Source organism: Panthera uncia, chromosome B4 (genome assembly GCF_023721935.1).
Source record: "Panthera uncia isolate 11264 chromosome B4, Puncia_PCG_1.0, whole genome shotgun sequence".
Taxonomy (NCBI): Eukaryota; Metazoa; Chordata; class Mammalia; order Carnivora; family Felidae; genus Panthera; species Panthera uncia.
In genome coordinates this window covers 93,280,577-93,298,277 of record NC_064809.1, presented here as the reverse complement: position 1 = coordinate 93,298,277, position 17,701 = coordinate 93,280,577, and positions in this window count along the sequence as shown.

Sequence of the window (17,701 nt, the reverse complement as noted above, 5' to 3'; positions counted from 1 at the left end):
AGAAATCCAAAGCTATGCTAATTCCTCATCTTTTGCATGTGACTTAATCTTATTTATATTTTAATTAAAATTTTCTACTCTCTGGGATGCCTAGGTGGCTCAGTCAGTTAAGCAGCTGACTCTAGATTAGGCTCAGGTCATGTTCTTATGGTTCATGAGTTTGAGCCTTGCATCGGGCTCTGCACTGGCAGTGTGGAGCCTGTTTGGGATTCTCTCTCTCTCTCTCTCTCTCTCTCTCTCTCTCTCTCTTTTTTTCTCTATCCCTTCCCAGCTCTCTCTCTCTCTCTCTCTCTTTCAAAGTAAATTTGAACTTAAAGAAATTTTTTTTTCTCTCCAGTTGCTTTTTAGGAACGTAGATTGGTCCACAGTGTTCTACACTTTCTCACAGTGTGCCTGATACTAATATATTTGTACCTCTTTTGTTTTTTTCTGGACTCTCTACAGATGCTTTCAATATAGGAAATGCTCTTACATTTATTTGATGGTTTCCTTTCCTCCATTTTCTCTGTTCATTCTTTCTGAAATGTCCACTATTTGAACATTGGGCTTCTTTGATCAATTCTCCAGTGTTCTTTTCTCTCTTATCTATCCCTTTATCGTTTGCTCTATGTTAGAGATTTCCTGAATATCTTCTTACCTTCTTCCTAAGTATTTTGTTTCTGCAAAGATTTTTATTTTTTCAAGGGCTCTTTCTTATTCTTTGGTTGTCCCTTTATTTGTAACATTTTGTTCATATTTCAAGGGCAGTACACTTTCTGACTATATGAATCGTAGTTTTTTACGGTTTTCACCTCCCTGTGGAGTTGGTTATTTGTCGAGAGGCTTTCTTTAATCATTTGGGGATTTTTGCCTGTCTGCTCGTGTTAAGGTAAGCAGCACTAAACACTGATGGCAGATTCTCAGAGAATAGGGTACATTCTGCACTGTGGACCATGGGCATGGTGGCAGGAGTCAGGTAAGCCTGTTTCTTGGGGAATCCTCGATGTCGGTATTTTTAAGGTCTTTTATCTTTGGCTGGCTAGGGTCTCTGAAGAAGATTCTTTTAGTCTGAAGTTTACTTATTATTTCTGTCTCCACTGTGTTCTGTATAAACCTTTATTATAAGCCCCCTGGGACTTTTTTTGCCCTCATTTGTTTTCACATATATTTTAAGCTTTTTGAGGGTAGGAACCATGAATGATTCATGTCTTAGTCTCCTGAGATTAGCATTCTGTCTGGCATACAGGAATATTTCAATATACATTTGTGGATGAACAGATATGGGAATAACAGTGGAAAGTATATGTGTCATTTGCACTGTAGGGAAAAATTTTTCCCTACAATGGAAAAACTTCAGTGCTCCAATGGAAAACTCTGCTTAGGTTAGGTCTTTCCTTACTGGGTTGGGTTAACCAGTTTTGATTTTATGGAGGCTCTGGGCCTTTTATTGCCTTTGAGCTACTTTACAATCCTGTAAATTGTAGACAATTGATAGCAATGAATAATAATTCTTGTTTTAGGCATGAAAATAAATTAAGCACAATAGAGATTTCAATTGACTTCTCTCTCACTCCTGAAGTAGCTAACTATGCCTTCATTTGCACATTCCTTTCAATATTCTTGACCTACAGACTGTCTTTAGAGTCTTCATTAAATCACTTATAACTTTTTTTAATGTTTATTTATTTTGGGGAGATAGAGAGAGAGAGAGAGCATGAGCAGGGAAGGGGCAGAGAGAGAGGGAGACACAGAATCCGAAGCAGTCTCAAAGCTCTGAGCTATCAGCACAGAGCAGGGCTCGAACCTACGAACCATGAAATCATGACAAATCGTGAGATGTTGACCTGAGCGGAAGCCCGGCGCTCAACCGACTGAGCCACCTAGGCTCCCTGAAATCACTTGTAACTTCGTATCAACTGCTTCATTAATGACGAATTAAATAAAATCTTTAACACATCTTCATTTGATATATATGAGTATTATGACATTTATTATTATTATTATTTTAATTCTTTAACTGTGACCCAAACTTGTCTAATGATGATCTTGGAAATTTTAAAATATTTTATGAAATGGTCTAAATAAAACTCATTCTAGAGATGATCTGAAACCATCCCTCCCTCCTATGGGGCATCAAGATTATCACTGAAGATGAATAAAACACATTAGTCATACAGGAACAAGTTTGAAGCCTTTTGTCTAATGGGAGGCCTGACTTCAGGATCTGTGTGCTAAAACTTGCACAACTTTTTTAATAACTCCTCTTATCCCATGAGGCAGAGAACAAAGACAACTTTTTTTTAAGTATGTAGGAAATCATATGGGACCCTTATGGGCCTCTGGGCATATGGAATCAGAGATGTGGGGATAGTGTTGAGGATTATAGAAAGGAAGATTTGGCAGAATAATAAAGAAAGGAAAATTACATCTCAAACACCCTTTCAATCTTTATCAAATTGTAACTATTACAAAGATTATTTAACCATAAAGGAGTCCACCTTAATTAGATCCACTAACTTCTGGGAAATGCAGCATATAAATTACGAAAAGCTACTCAAGGAAAGCAGATCAGTTTAAGACTGGCCATACAGAAAACTAATTTGGACCAACTGAAGAAAAAAATGAGAGTTAATGGCATGCCTTATTTATGGCAAACTTTGACAAGAAATCTAAGTTTACAAAGGCTAAGTGTTACAGAGTAAGATCTTAACTAGCTTTGCTTTAATGAGAAAATTCAAGTCATTTGTAATCAGCACATTAATTGTATGCAAATGTATGTGGTTAAAGCTGCCCGAAAACAACAGGTTTCCTGAATTAAATTAGCATTTTGCCCCTTACATTTTGATTGCATTATTTATTTGCTTCGCAGAACAAATGTGAAATCCCTAATTATCAGCATATGAATTAGTAAGGTTTATACTAATACATAATTATATACATAATACAGAAATCCAGATGAAGGACTAATCAAAGAAAGAAGAGAAAAAAGATACTAAACTTCTCATGAGATTTGTCTCTATGTTTTACAAAATTTTTGATATATGTTTTCTTCTAGATTAAAGATGTAACTACTAATGCTTATTTTTTGAGTGTCTGCTAGGGTTTAAAAGATCTCTCAGTGGTCTGTAGGCTTTTATACATGGCTACCAGGTATATATGGTCAATAGCCATAGCAATAACAAGAATGATCACGTATGAGAATTTACGAAGGGCCAGTTCTGTGCCAAGCACTTTGTGTATAAACTTTCATGTGCTCACTTCGGCTGCACATATACTGTAATAAACTCTCATAAGAGCACCCATCTTAAAAATGAAGCAAAACAGGGGCGCCTGAGGGCTCAGTCTGTTAAGCATCCGACTCAGCTCAGGTCATGATCTCACAGTCCGTGAGTTCGAGCCCTGCATAGGGCTTTGTGCTGACAGCTCAGAGCCTGGAGCCTGCTTTGGATTCTGTGTCTCCCTCTCTCTGCCCCTACCCTGCTTGTGCTGTCTCTCATAAATGAATAAATATATAAAAAAAAAGAATGAAGCAAAACACCTTTTCCTCTCTCTGATCATGTCCTCTCTCTGATCATGTCACCCACACTCTTTGTATAGTTGGCTCCTTATTTTTCATATTAACTAACTCATGACCTCCCAACAGGTTTCTTCAAAGTAGGGCTCTTATTGTCATTGATGCTTTTGACACCTGTCTTTTTCCTTCATAGCACTCATTATAATTTGTAAGTACAAATTGATTTGTTGGTTTATTTGCTTTGTGTTTATGCACTGCTAGATGGTAAACTTTACTAGAGCTGAGACTGTATTTGCTCTACTATCATACCCAGAATCTAACACTTTATGGACACTTAAAAATATTTGTTGACTAGACAAAAGAACAAAGTTCTCTGAGATGGTACGAAGCAGATTCTTACTTTTCAACTCAGGACTCTGAAGCAAAGCCCATGCTTTTGCCAAGAGCATTTGACTTGTACCTCTGTCTCTTTGGATAGCTCAGCATCCCCTCCCTGTGCTCTTCCCCTCCACCCCCACCTCCACTTTTTTTTTTTTTTTTGCCAGTTTGCTTCACAGTCTCTGATGCAGACTTCTTTGCAAGCTGAGCTGCCTTGTGTGTTACTGTTTCTGGGGAAAAAAAGTTGTGAGCCTTTCATTCTTGAAAACGTGTTATTCTGATGTCAGTGGACACTGTTTTCAACCTGCTGTCTGTTAGCTTAATTGGAACCTGCTCTCCTTGTGGGAGGGCTGGGTCGTGCAAGGTGACTTCAGGATAAGCAATGGTAACATGAAAGCACTCGAAGGATGTCAAATAGGAAAGTTGGTGAAGGATTTCAGTTAAGAGATAAAAGGGATTAAATAGAGGGATGTTGACAAGTCAGAATGCAGTTTTTGGTTTTGCTTTGCCACTTTCACATTAGGTTAAAATATTACAGCAAATTTAATAAAAGGAAACACTGAGTTTTGTGCCAAAACAACTAGAAAGTCTAAAAAATATCTCTAATTATGGTGATGATGAGAAGAAGTTGGTGATTTGGGGAACAGTTGTTTTATTGATAAAAGATGGTTGTTTTATCATACCCTTGTATCTCCTTAGAAATCCCTGAGGGAAAAAACAAAAATCAGAACATTTATTTACTCTTCCATTCATTCAGTATGTGGTTGACACAGTTCATGGTAATACAGACACAACGTTGAAGAAATCTAGACCCTGGTTACTTGCATGCTAGTAGAGAGAAAATACAAATAGACAACTAAGTCTAATGGAGAATGTTTAAATTGACTTATGGTGGGGGGAATGCTATAAGAGTTCAAGAGAACGAAGAGATCTATTAAAAAAAAAAAGCCTCATGTGAGAGGTATCATTTGAATTCAGAATTGAACAGATTTGATTGTATGATTGAGTTGTTGACATGGGAGAGCACTTGGGACAGGGAGAATGGGAGGAATAAAAGGATAGAGCTGATAAAAACAGGAAAAAGGAAGAAAAATCCATATTGGTTGACATAGGTGGTACCAGTTGGGAAGTCTTTTTTTAAAAATTTTTTAAATGTTCATTTACTTTTGAGAGAAAGAGAGAGTCAGAGTTCAAGTAGGGGAAGGACAGAGACAGACGGAGACACAGAATCTGAAGCAGGCTCCAGCTGTCAGCACAGGGTCCGACGCAGGGCTCAAACTCTGAAACTGCGAGATCATGACCTACACTGAAGTCAGAAGCTCAACTGACTGAGCCACCCAGGTGCCCCTGGAAGTCTTAGGAATATAAGAGCGGAAGGGGAGATTGAGAGATTGGTGTTCAAGGGCCTTGAATGCTCTGCTAAGGAGTTTATATTTTGTTTAGGAAATAGGGAATTATAAAAGATATTTTTGTTAAGAAATTTTAAAAATTGAATTCTTACTCTGACGGTCCACCATGAGTGATGAAAGATTATCTTGGGAGAAAATTCTTCATGGGTCCCACATTTCTGCACAACTTCTGAGCAAAGACATTGAAAGCTTTTGGTTTTTTTTCCAAGAATGCCCTTGGAAGTTAGAGGCAGAGGGAAGATTTTTAAGGGAGATTGAGATGTAAGAGATTGGAGTTTCTTAAACTCAGAGTTCCTCAGTGTGATACAAATTTACTGTGTATTCAGCATTCATCTGGACTGCTGGGCATCTTTACGATGGGACATAGGGATCAAGAGACCTGGTATAATCATGAAACTCATAGAGTTTGCTGTGCTGTGAGTTGTGAAGTCCTTTGTTCCTGACCTGGGAGCCTCATGTCTTTTGACAGCAACCATTAAACTGTAGCAAATTAACTTGTTAATTTGTAAGTGGGGCAAAATCTCCTAGCCTTCAAAGTTCTTGACAGGCTGAAATCTTGAAGTTCCAGGAGACAGTTATTATAACTCAATAAGGCGCTATAAGGTATTGGTAGTGGACATAAGTCTAACATTTTCTAGAGATAGAATTGACAAAATGTATCCATGCATTGAGAAAATAATTCATTAAGAATAATGGTTTTTGAGGGGTGCCTGGGTGACTCAGTTTGTTGAGAGTCTGACTTTGGCTCAGGTCATGATCTTGCCATTCCCAACTTCAAGCCTCACGTCAGGCTCTGTACTGACAGCTCAGAGCCTGTAGTCTGCTTTGGATTCTATGTCTCCTTCTCTCTCTGCCCCTCCCCTGCTCATGCTCTGTCTCTCTTTGTCTGTCAAAAATAAACGTTAAAAAAACAATGGGTTTTGAGCCTCAGTTTCCCATGGGATGATGCTTATCTCATTAATAACAAATAGGATTAAGAGAATTAAAAGGGGGACAGCTGCTGGGTGGCTCAGTCAGTTAGGCGTCCAACTTCAGCTTAGGTCATGATCTCGTGGTTCATGAGTTCAAGTCCTGCATCAGGCTCTGTGCTAACAGCCCAGAGCCTGGAGCCTTCTTCAGATTCTCTGTCTCCCTCTCTTCCTGCCCCTTCTCCATTTGTGTTCTGTCTCTCTCTCTCAAAAAAAATAAACATTAAAAGAAAAATTTTAAAAAAAGAGAATGAAAGGTACACTGCATAATGGGAGAGAATATTTGCAAAACACATATCAGATAAAAAGACTGATCTCCAAAAACTTAGCGATAGGAAAATAACCTAATTAAAAACTGGGTAAAAGATATGAAAACATCTCACAAAAGAAGATACACAGATCGTAAATAAGTATATGAAAAATACTCAAATCAATTGTCATTAGGGAATTGCACATTAAGCCAACAATAAGATATCACTACACACCTATTAGAATAACCCAAATCCAGCACCAACCCCACCAAAAGCTGGTAAGGATGTGAAGAATCAAGAACTCTCATTCATTGCTAGTGGGAATACAAAATGGTGAAGCCACTTTGGAAGACAGCTTGGCAGTTTCTTACAAAATAATCATATACCATACAATCCCTGAATAGCCAAAGCAATCTTGAGAAAGAAGAACAAACCTGCAGGTATCACAATCCCATATTTCAAGATATACTACAAAGCTATAGTGATCAAAACAGTATTGGGATGCCTGGTGTCCCAGTCGGTTAAGCATCTGACTCTTGATTTCTGCTTAGATCATGATCTCATGGTATGTGAGTTTGAGCCCTGCTTTAGCTCTGTACTGGTGGTGCAGAGCCTGCTTGGGACTCTTTCTCTCTCCCTCTCTCTCTGCCCCTCCCCTGCTTGCTCTCTCTCTCTCTCTCTCTCTCAAATTTTTTTTAATGTTTATTTATTTTTTGCACGAGAGAGAGAGAGCACAAGTGGGAGAGGGGCAGAGAGAGAGAGGGAGACACAGAATATGAAACAGACTCCAGGCTCTGAGCATCAGCACAGAGCCCGATGTGGGGCTCAAACATGGGAACGGCAAGATCATGACCTGAGCTGAAATCGGACACGTAACCGATTGAGCCACCCAGCCCCTATCCCCTTCTCTTAAAATAAATATAAATAAACTTTTTTTAAAAAAGTCTATCAAAAAAAACAAAAACAAAAACAGCTTGGTCCTGGCAAAAAATGGACACATAAATCAATGACACAGAATAAACCCACACTTACGTGGTCAATTAATCTACTACAAAGGAGGCAAGGATATATAATGAGGAAAAGACAGTCTCTTCAATAAATGGTATGGGGAAAACTGGATGGCTACATGCAAAAGAATGAGACTGGACCACTTTCTTATGCCATTCACAAAAACAAACTCGAATGGATTAAAGACTTAAATGTGAGACCTGAAACTATAAAAATCCTTGGGGTGCCTGGGTAGCTCAGTCGGTTGAGTGTCTGACTTTGGCTCAGGTAATGACCTCACTGCTTGTGAGTTCGAGCCCTCCATCAGGCTCTGTGCTGACAGCTCAGAGCCTGGAGCCTGCTTCGGATTCTGAATTTCCCTCTCTCTCTGTCCCTCCCTCTCTCGTGCTCTGTCTCTCTCAGTCTCTCAGAAATAAATAAATGTTAAAATTTTTTTTTAAAAAATAAACTATAAAAATCCTTAGAGAAAATATAGGTAGTAATCCCTTGGATATCAACCTTAGCAACATTTTCCTAGACATGTCTCCTCAGGCAAGGGAAACAAATGCAAAAATAAACTACTGTGACTACACTAAAATAAAAAGTTTTTGCACAGTGAAGAAAACCATCAACAAAATAAAAATACAACCCACTGACGAAGAGAGAATATTTGCAAATGATATGCCCTATAAAGGGTTAATATCCAAATATATAAGGAACTTGTATAACTCAACACCAAAAAACAATACCATTAAAAATGGGCTGAGGATCTGAATAGACATTTTCCCAAAGAAGATATACAGATAACCAACAGACACATGAAAAAATGCTCAATATCACTAATCATCAGGGAAATTCAAATCAAAACCACAATAAGATGTCACCATATCCAAGGCAAGAAATAACAAGTGTTGGCGAATGTGGAAAAACTTGTGCTTTATTGGTGGGAATAGAAATCAGTGCAATTACGGTGGAAAATAGTATGAATGGTCCTCAAAAAATTAAAAATAGAGATACCATATGATCCAGAAATTCCACTACTGGGTATTTACCCAAAGAAAATGAAAACACAAATTAAAAAAGATATATGCAGGGGCACCTGGGTGGCTCAGTTGGTTAATCATCTGACTTCAGCCCAGGTCACGATCTCGCTGTTTGTGGGTTTGAGCCCTGAATCAGGCTCTGTGCTGACAGCTCAGAGCCTGGAGCCTGCTTCAGATTCTGTGTCTCCCTCTTTCTCTCTGCCCCTCCCCCACTCATGCTCACGCTTTCTCTCTCTCTCAAAAATAAATAAAAATTAAAAAAAAATTAAAAAATAGATATATGCATTCCTATGTTTGTTACAGCATTATTTACAATAGCCAAGATAAGGAAGAAACTTAAGTGTTCATCAGGAGATTAATGGATCATGAAGATGTGGTTTTATACACACACACACTCACACACACACACACACACACACACACTGGAACATTACTCAGCCATAAAAAAGAATGAGATCTTGCCATTTTTGACAGAAAACATGGATGAACCTACAGGATATTATGCTAAGTAAAATATCAGGCAGAGAAAGACAAATACTATATAATTTCATTTATATGTGGAATCTAAAACAAAACAAAAAAACCCAAAAAACAAAAATGTAATCATAAATACAGAGAAGAAACTGGTGATTGCCAGAGGGGAAGGGATTTGGTGTGTGTGTGGGGGGGGGGGGGGGGTAAGTGAAAGAGGTGAAAGGGATTAAGAAGTATAAACTTCTAGTTATAAAATATATAGGGGCGCCTGGGTGGCTCAGTCGGTTAAGTGGGTGACTTCAGCTCAGGTCATGATCTTGCTGTTCCCAAGTTCGAGCCCCACATCTGGCTCTGTGCTGATGCTCATAGCCTGGAGCCTGTTTCTGATTCTGTGTCTCCCTCTCTCTCTCTGCCCCTCCCCTGCTTTCTCTATGTCTCTCTCTCTCTCTCTCTCTCTCTCTCTCTCAAAAATAATAAACATTAAAAGAAATTTTTTTTGAAGAATAAAATATATAAATCAGGGGGATAAAAATTACAGCATATGGAATATAGTCAATAACATTGTAATAACATGTGGTGACAGATGGTAACTAGACTTCCGTGAATATAGCATAATGTAGAGAGTTGTTGAATCACTATATTGTACACCTGAAATTAATATAACACTGTATGTCAACTATACTTCAATTAAAAAATAAAAAAAAGAAACTGCCATAGCCAACTCAACCTTTATCAATACCACCCTGATCAGTCAACAACCATCAACATCAAGGCAAGACCTTCCACCAGCAAAAACATTTTGACTCATCGAAAGTTCAGATGATTGTTAGCATTTTTTTAGCAATAATTTTTAAATTAAGGTACGCACATTGTTTTTTAGACATAATGCTATTGCACTTAATAGACTAAAGTATAGTGTAAGTATAACTTTTATATGCACTGGGAAACCAAAAAATTCATTTGACTTGCTTTATTGCAATATTCACTTTATTGAGGTGGTCTGGAGCCAAACCCACAATATCTCCAAGGTATGCCTGTATATAAATTCTGGCTATAAATTTGGGATTTCCACATTCCTTCCTCAGTTTTGATAATTTGCTAGAATGAGTCACAGAACTTAGGAAAGTGCTTTACTTACTATTACTGGTTTATTATAAAAAATACAAGTTTGGAACAGCCAAATGGAAAACCCATAGGAGAAGGTATGGGGGCAGTTGCTGTGTGCACAGCTTTCATGCCCTCACTAGACATGCCACCCTCCCAGCACCTCAATGTGTTCACGGACTTGGAAGCTCTCTGAACACAGTTGTTTAGGGATTTTTATGGAGTTTTCATTACTTAAGCAAGATTGATTAAATCAGTGGCCCTTGATGATTGAATTAACCTACCCTCCCTGGAAGCCAGGGGGTAGGGCTGAAAGTTGCAATTGTGCCTTGGTCTTCTGGCAACCAGCCACTATCCAGAAGTCCTTTAGGGACCCATGTTACCAATTACCTCATTAGCATGCAGATGACATTATTATTCCTTCTGAGATTCCAGGGATTTTAGGAGCTTGTGTGCCGGGAACCCAGGGGGAACAAAGACCAAATATATTCCTTATTATGCCACAGGTATGTACTGTATGATTCCAAGTATATGACATTCTGAAAAAGGCAAACTATGGAGACAATAACCAAACCAGTGGTTGCCAGGAATGGAGGGAGAGAGGGATGAGTCAGTGAAGCACAGGGCATTTTTAGTGCAATGAAACTCTACTGTATGATGCTGTAATGGTGGGTGCCTGTAATGATACATTCGTCAATACCCATAGAAGGTACAACACCAAGAGTGAACCCTAATGTGAACTATGGGCTTTAATTATTAATAATGTATTAATGCTGGCCCCTCAGTTGTAACAAATGTGCCCTACTGATGTAAGATGCTAAAGAGGAAGAAGCCCCCTGGTGGGGGGCAGGGGAGGGAGATTAGAGGAACTCTACACTCTGCTCGAGTTTTCTATAAACCTACAACTGCTCTATAAAAATAAAGTCTATTAATTAAAAAAAATAGTAAAGGGGAAGATGGTGATTGGGAGAGTAAATTCATTTAATTTGACAGTTTTGAGTTTGAGGTCCTGAGATATATAAAGATATCAGTAAGGCACATAAAGCAATTAAACAGTCAGAGGGTCAAAAGTGACCCACCAAGGAAGGCCAACAAAATACTGGGTAAAACAGCAACAAAACTGATAACAATAATTTATCCTGGTGGTGAGAATAGAGGGACCACCACATTCAGAATACAGCTTGTATCTGACTGATATACCTCTTGAAAGACATGCCATATCTAGGCCTCAAGCCTCCAGCAAGTTTGAGAGGAACTAGCCCTGTTGTCATCATTAACTTCTAGTTTTGGAAGAACTCATTTTCTTTTTCTTCCAGAGAGTAATCTAACATGTCCCAAATTGGTCTTTATTCTCTGAGAATACCATTGTAATCAAAGCATGGGCCAAAGTGGCCTTGTCCCACAGTAGATGCTCATAGAACATTGTTCTTTTATACATATCTGCCTGCTTGCATCATCTCCTGATATAATTAAGCCCCCTTTCCCTATCCTGAAAAATTTCTTAAGTATTTGATTGGTCCTTGATCACTGACTTCCCCTTTATGTATTTAGACTCTGTCTCTACCCAGCTGGCATAGAGCTTATACCTTTCTGGCTCCCCTCTGATATGACCTAAAGCAGATCTTAAATGCCATCTGCAAGCCTGTCTGCTGGCATCTGTCCAGTTATCTGTCTCCTCAGCTTTGAATTGAAACTCAAATTTAAATTGAAATTTAAAAATTTAATTTTCTGGATAGTTAATACATTTGCATAGTTCAAAAATCAAAAGAAAATAAAAGATATACCATGAGAAGTCTTGCCTCCACTCCCGATTCATTCCTTAACCTTAAGTTTCCTTGTTTATTTAGGTATTTTATAATTATGTATGTGTAACCAAGTCTGAGCTCGTTCTGCTCTCCGTATGACAGGCTGGTAAGTTGAGAGGCAAGATATTGGGGTAAGGAAAGCAACTTTATTTGGAAAGCCAGCAAATCGAGGAGATACTGGACTATCGTCCCAAAGAAGTATCTCCCGTCAGTATGAAATTTGGGCTTCTTTTGTCAGTGAAAGGGAGAAGGAGGACGGGGTTAGATTCAAAAGGTGACTGACATCTGTAGGCATCTAAGGAAGGTCATGTATCTTCTTCATCCTTAGTTGATCTTTGCGTACAGCATCTGGTCATGTCATTCCTGTAAATCTTAAACATAGCATAGGTAGTTCTGTATGTACCTGTCTTATCTCCTTGGGTGAAGTAGGTTTGGGGTAAAGAGTGGTATTTGCAAATGTTAGCTGTAACATGCCAATGTGCAGGGTTAAACAGAACTTTCTAAGCTATACATCACAGCAACAAAGGAAATAGAAGCAATATGGAGTCAGACATGCTAAGTTTCTCCCTGTTCCATGTATATTTCTGTAAGTTGCCTAAGAAGGTTGTTCTTTCTGGAACATGGTATGATATAGCTATTAAAATTCTGACCATTAGTTTTCCTTAATTTCCCATTTAATACTGTTAATATTTGATTGGATTTATTAATTCTGTTGATAAGTAATGTTTCTTTCTTATTAATAGCTATTGTGTAAGTTACCATTCTTAGTTACCAAAGCATTTGAGAGGAAATTTACCTAAGAACTTATAAGAATTTAGTATCCAAGAAACTCTATATTTCTATTTTTCCTGTTATATATTACAGTTTACTAACCTGTGATCTGCATTTATGATTTCCTACAGACTTTTATAGAATGAATGAAGAGTTTAATTCTGCATGGTACAACATCATAATTTTAATGGTACATATGTTAAGAAACCCTCCAATTTAGTTTACGTGGGAACGTATTTCCACATCCCTCTGAAATTCCCAGTGAGTGCTCCCCTTTACAGTGAAACTTGAAATAATCGTCTAAAGTAAATGATTTTACTTTCATACTTCTCATTCCCTTCTTCAACCCTTTCTAATTGGACTCTGTCTTTACTATGTGATTAAGACTAGTCTTCTCTCAAAGGCAGCAGTAATCTCCATGCTGCCAAAACCAGTGGTGATCAGGAGTGCTCATATTTCCAGACCTCTTGACATCTGCCCTATCTCTCCATAAGACACTTTCCTTTTCTCGCTTCCTGGATACCACTCTGCTAGTTTTCCTCTTGCATCACTTGTAACTGCTTTTTAGTCTGATGTACTTACTCCTTTGTTAAACTTTAAATATTGGTATGCTGCAGGAATTGGGCCAGGGTTCTCATGTTTTATCTATGTATGGCTTCTCCTTAGATCATCTTATCCAGTACTTTGGCTTTAAATATCTCCCATGTGGCAAAGATGCCCAGGTTTATATCGGGCTCTGACTTTCTCCCAGAATTCCAGATTCATATAGTCAGCTGCCTACCTGACGTCTGCACGTGGATGTCTAATAGGCATCTCAAATCTGAGACGTTCAAAACAGAACTTCTCCCCCAGTTGTCTCCATCTTTGTGGCATCACTTTCCACCAAGTTATTCACATTAAAATCTTGCCACCCATGTTCCTCTCTTTCTCTCCCCTCTCAATGTTCATCTCACCTCTAAAGTCTTGAATCCAATCACTTCTCTTCCTCTACAGCGCTATCACCCTAGACCAGCCACCAGCATCTTCTGCCTGGATCACTGCATCATGTCACTGCAACTGCTTGAAACCTGCTGTATGAATTTGCTAGGGCTGCTGTTACAAATTACCACAGACAGGGTGACCTAAATAACAGAAATTAATCTTCTTGCAATTTTGGGTGTTAGAAGTCTGAGATCAAGGTGTCAGCAGGGTTGACTTCTTCTGTGGTCTCCCTCCTTGGCTTGTAGGAGGCTGTCTTCTCTTTGTGTCTTGACATAATCATTCCTCTGTGTATGTCTGTGTCCTAATTTCCTCTTATTATAAGGACATTAATCATATTGGTTGAAGGCCCATCTTAATGACTTCATTTTACTTTAATTGTCTCTTTAAAGACTTTGTGTCTAAACATAGCCACATCCTGTTTGTTTGTTTGTTTATTATTTTGAGATAAAAACTTAACATGAGATCTATTAACAGATTTTAAGTGTCCAATAAGTGATTATTGCATATAGGCCCAATATTGTAAAACTGAAACTTGATGCCTCCTGATAAATAACTCCCCATTTTGCCCTCCTGCAGTCCCCAGCATTTTGGTCTCTGATTTTTATGAATTTGATTATTTTAGGTACTTCATTTAAGTGGAATCCTGTAGTACTTGCTTATCTTTCTGTGTGTGGCTTAGCTCACTTAGCATAATGTCCTCAAAGTCCATCCCTGTTGTCACATAGTGCACAATTTCCTGTTTTTAGAGCTGAATATTATTTCATTTTATGTTTGTATCTCATTTTCTTTATTTATTCATATGCTGATCAAAATTTAGGTTGTTTCCTCATCCTAGCTAATGTGAATAGTGCTGCATTGGACATATAGTACAAATATATCAGTGAAAACCTGATTTCAATTCATTTGGATATATGCCCAGAAGTGGGATGGTTGGATGATATAGTAGTTCTATTTTTATTTAGTTGAAGAACCCCCATACAGTTTTCTATAGTGGCTGTACCATTTGCATTCCCACTAATAGTATGTAAGAGTTTTATTTTCTGCACATCCTCACCAAAACTTGTTAAGTTCTTGGATTTTTTTTTTTTTTTTGATGATAACTGTCCTAACAGGTGTTGGGTGATATCTCATTGTGGTTTTGATTTGCATTTCCCTTATGGTTAGTGACTAAGCATTTTTTCATATACCCGTTGGTCATTTGTAAGTCTTCTTTGGAAAAATTTCTACTCAAGTCCTTAGCACATTTTAAAATTGGGTCTAAGCTCCAACACTGGTAGGTCAGTTTACTGGGGAGGCCCCTCAAAAAAGAGTACTGGATAGGCAAACCAACCTCTACTTTACCCGGGAGAAGCCGGGAGCCGGGAGATCTCCTTTTGACCATGTGACATGGCACCAGGGGAAGCAACTCCAGGAAGAAAGTGTCCTGAATCTCCTTACTGACATCAATAAATCTGTTTTCGTGACTGCCTAGCATTCAAGAGCCTTTCACTTAATTTCTAGATTTCCCATAAAGAACATTTGTTCATGAATTGTTGCTTAATTGGTCTGTTTGTGGGCAGAAGGATGGTCCAGGGCCTACCCCAGCATCTTTCTGATCTTGCTAATATAGTCACTTTCTGAGTTATTGGGGATTAGGACTTTAGCATGAATTTTGGGGGGCACGATTCTGTCCATAACACCTACCCTACATTTCTGATAACACTCTCTTTTCCCTATCTTACACCTCTCTATAGGATCTGACCTGAATCTGAATCTGTTTCTGATTTCATCTCAGACCTTGCCCCCCCCCCCCCCCCCCCCCCCCCCCCCCCAGTTAACTCATTATGTTACATACACATCAGCCTTTTTCCTCCAGCATGCCAAGTTTGTGCTCACCCTAGGGTCTTTGTACTATCTGTTGCCTTTGTGTGGAATTTTCTTACCATACATCTTAACATGGCTTGTGCCTTTTTCTCATGCAAGACTCTGTTTCTTTGTTTACAGTGTATTCATTTTTAATAATAAGGGTATCACTTGAGAGCTTACTTTGCATAAGGCATTGTGCTAAACATTTATATGTCCTATTTGATAGAAACAACACGCATAGTGGTTGAAAATTTCATAGTTTGGAGCTAGACTGCCTGGGTTCACATCCAGGCTTCGTTACAAACTATGGGAATTCGGGAAAGTTATTTAACTTTTCTCTGCCTCAATTATTTTCCCCTCACTGAGAACATTTATCTTTATTCCAAACAATTTGAACCTACAGAAAAGTTACAAGACTGATACAAAGAATCCCCATGTTTCCCTGCCAAGAGATCCCAGTCATGTTGATTAATTTCACCAGTAACAACTTTTTTTTAATAGCAAAAGCTCTAATTCAGGATCACATTTCCCCCAAGTTACCGTGTCTCTCACCAGCCTCTTTGAATATGGAATAAGTCCTCAGTCTTTCCTAACTTTGCTTGTCTGAGCATTTAAATGATTTGGCCAGTTATCTCATAGAATGCCCTTGATTTGGGCTTGTTTTGTGCTTCCTCATGATTTGACCCAAGTCAGGACTCAGTTTGAATGTCAAGTCTTCAGGGTTCCATCTAATGTAAAGTATTTGCCTCAGCTACTTTGCAACATGAGATCCTGCCATTTTTCTCTTCCTAGTGTTTTCTTGCATATTTATTTGTATATTTGGTTTTGTGTGTGTGTGTGTGTGTGTGTCAAGTTGGTGGAATATAAAGTTCATAAGGACATTGTGGACTTTAATTTTCTTTTGCAGTGTTGCATCCTAGCACATGTGGTGATTATATCTGCTAGTCACTGTGGTAGGCAGTAGGAATATAATGGGGAACACAAACAGGTGCTCTTTGTTATTCTTAAAAAATAAGTTAGAAAATATAGTTAGATAACTTGCTATTTAGACATTCGGTCAATGCATATTTATTGAACACCTACTATGTTCTGAACCCAAGGGATATGTTATTCTGTGAACAACACAGAAAGTGCTCCTGATCCCCTGAAATTTACATTCCAGAAAGGAAGCAGACAATAATGTGGATAAATAAATATGTAATGGTGTGAGTGGAGAGGATGAACCATCTAGCTCTTGTAGATGAAGAGGATTCCGGAAAGAGGAGGAAGTGGGAAGGCCCTGAGTCAGGAATATACTTGGCAAGTCCAAGGATCAACAAGGAGTCCGCTGTGGCTGGAGCAGCATGAGTGAGGGAGAAAGTGGGAGGAAATGGGGTCAGTGAGGCAGCCAAGGGCCCATCTTGTGTGGCTTTGGATTTGATTCTAATTGTGATGGGAATCCATTAGAGCGTTCAAAGCATGGGAGTGACATAATCCTTTACTGCACAGAGAATTGCTTTATGAACTATTTCCTTTTCAGAGAGCTCCTTAGGGGATTGGCTGAGAATCTGTGATTCTCAAGAAACTTGAAATTTCTGGCTATTTCTTATACATCAGGCCCTGAACTGGTAGCTAGAAATCCTGGAATGTGTTCCCAGATTTGCACATTCCTTTTTGAGGGACCTTGGCTAGGCCAATCTTCCTGGCTTAACAGCACCTCTTCACACTCGTGGATTCAAGAAACCATGAAGAGTGAATAGGAAACAGAGCAGAGCACTTACGGGAATTTTCTGGCTATCTGAAGCCTCAAGTATGAATATGGTATAAATAAATTAGTATGCAGAAAGAGTCTGGACCTATTCCACAATTAGAAAAAAATCAGTAAGTTCTCTTTTGGAATATTTTCTTAAGGTTTAATGATTAGTGTAGGCTAAATGAGAGGTCAACTTGATTCTGTAGAAAACAAAACAATTCCTCAGCTTTGTTTTACCCATAGACACTTTAATGACCCCAAGAGTATCTTATTTAAAATTTTTTTGACTTCCTCACATGATTCGCCTACGGATGAAGCATTTTCTGAATAAATCAATGTGTTAATAATAAAATAATTACTGGGAAGAGTTAGGGAAGGTTACTTTAATACCTGAATATAAATGAAAAATGGAACTAGAAGAGAATTCTGGGAGAAATGGTGTATTCCATTTCTGGAAATA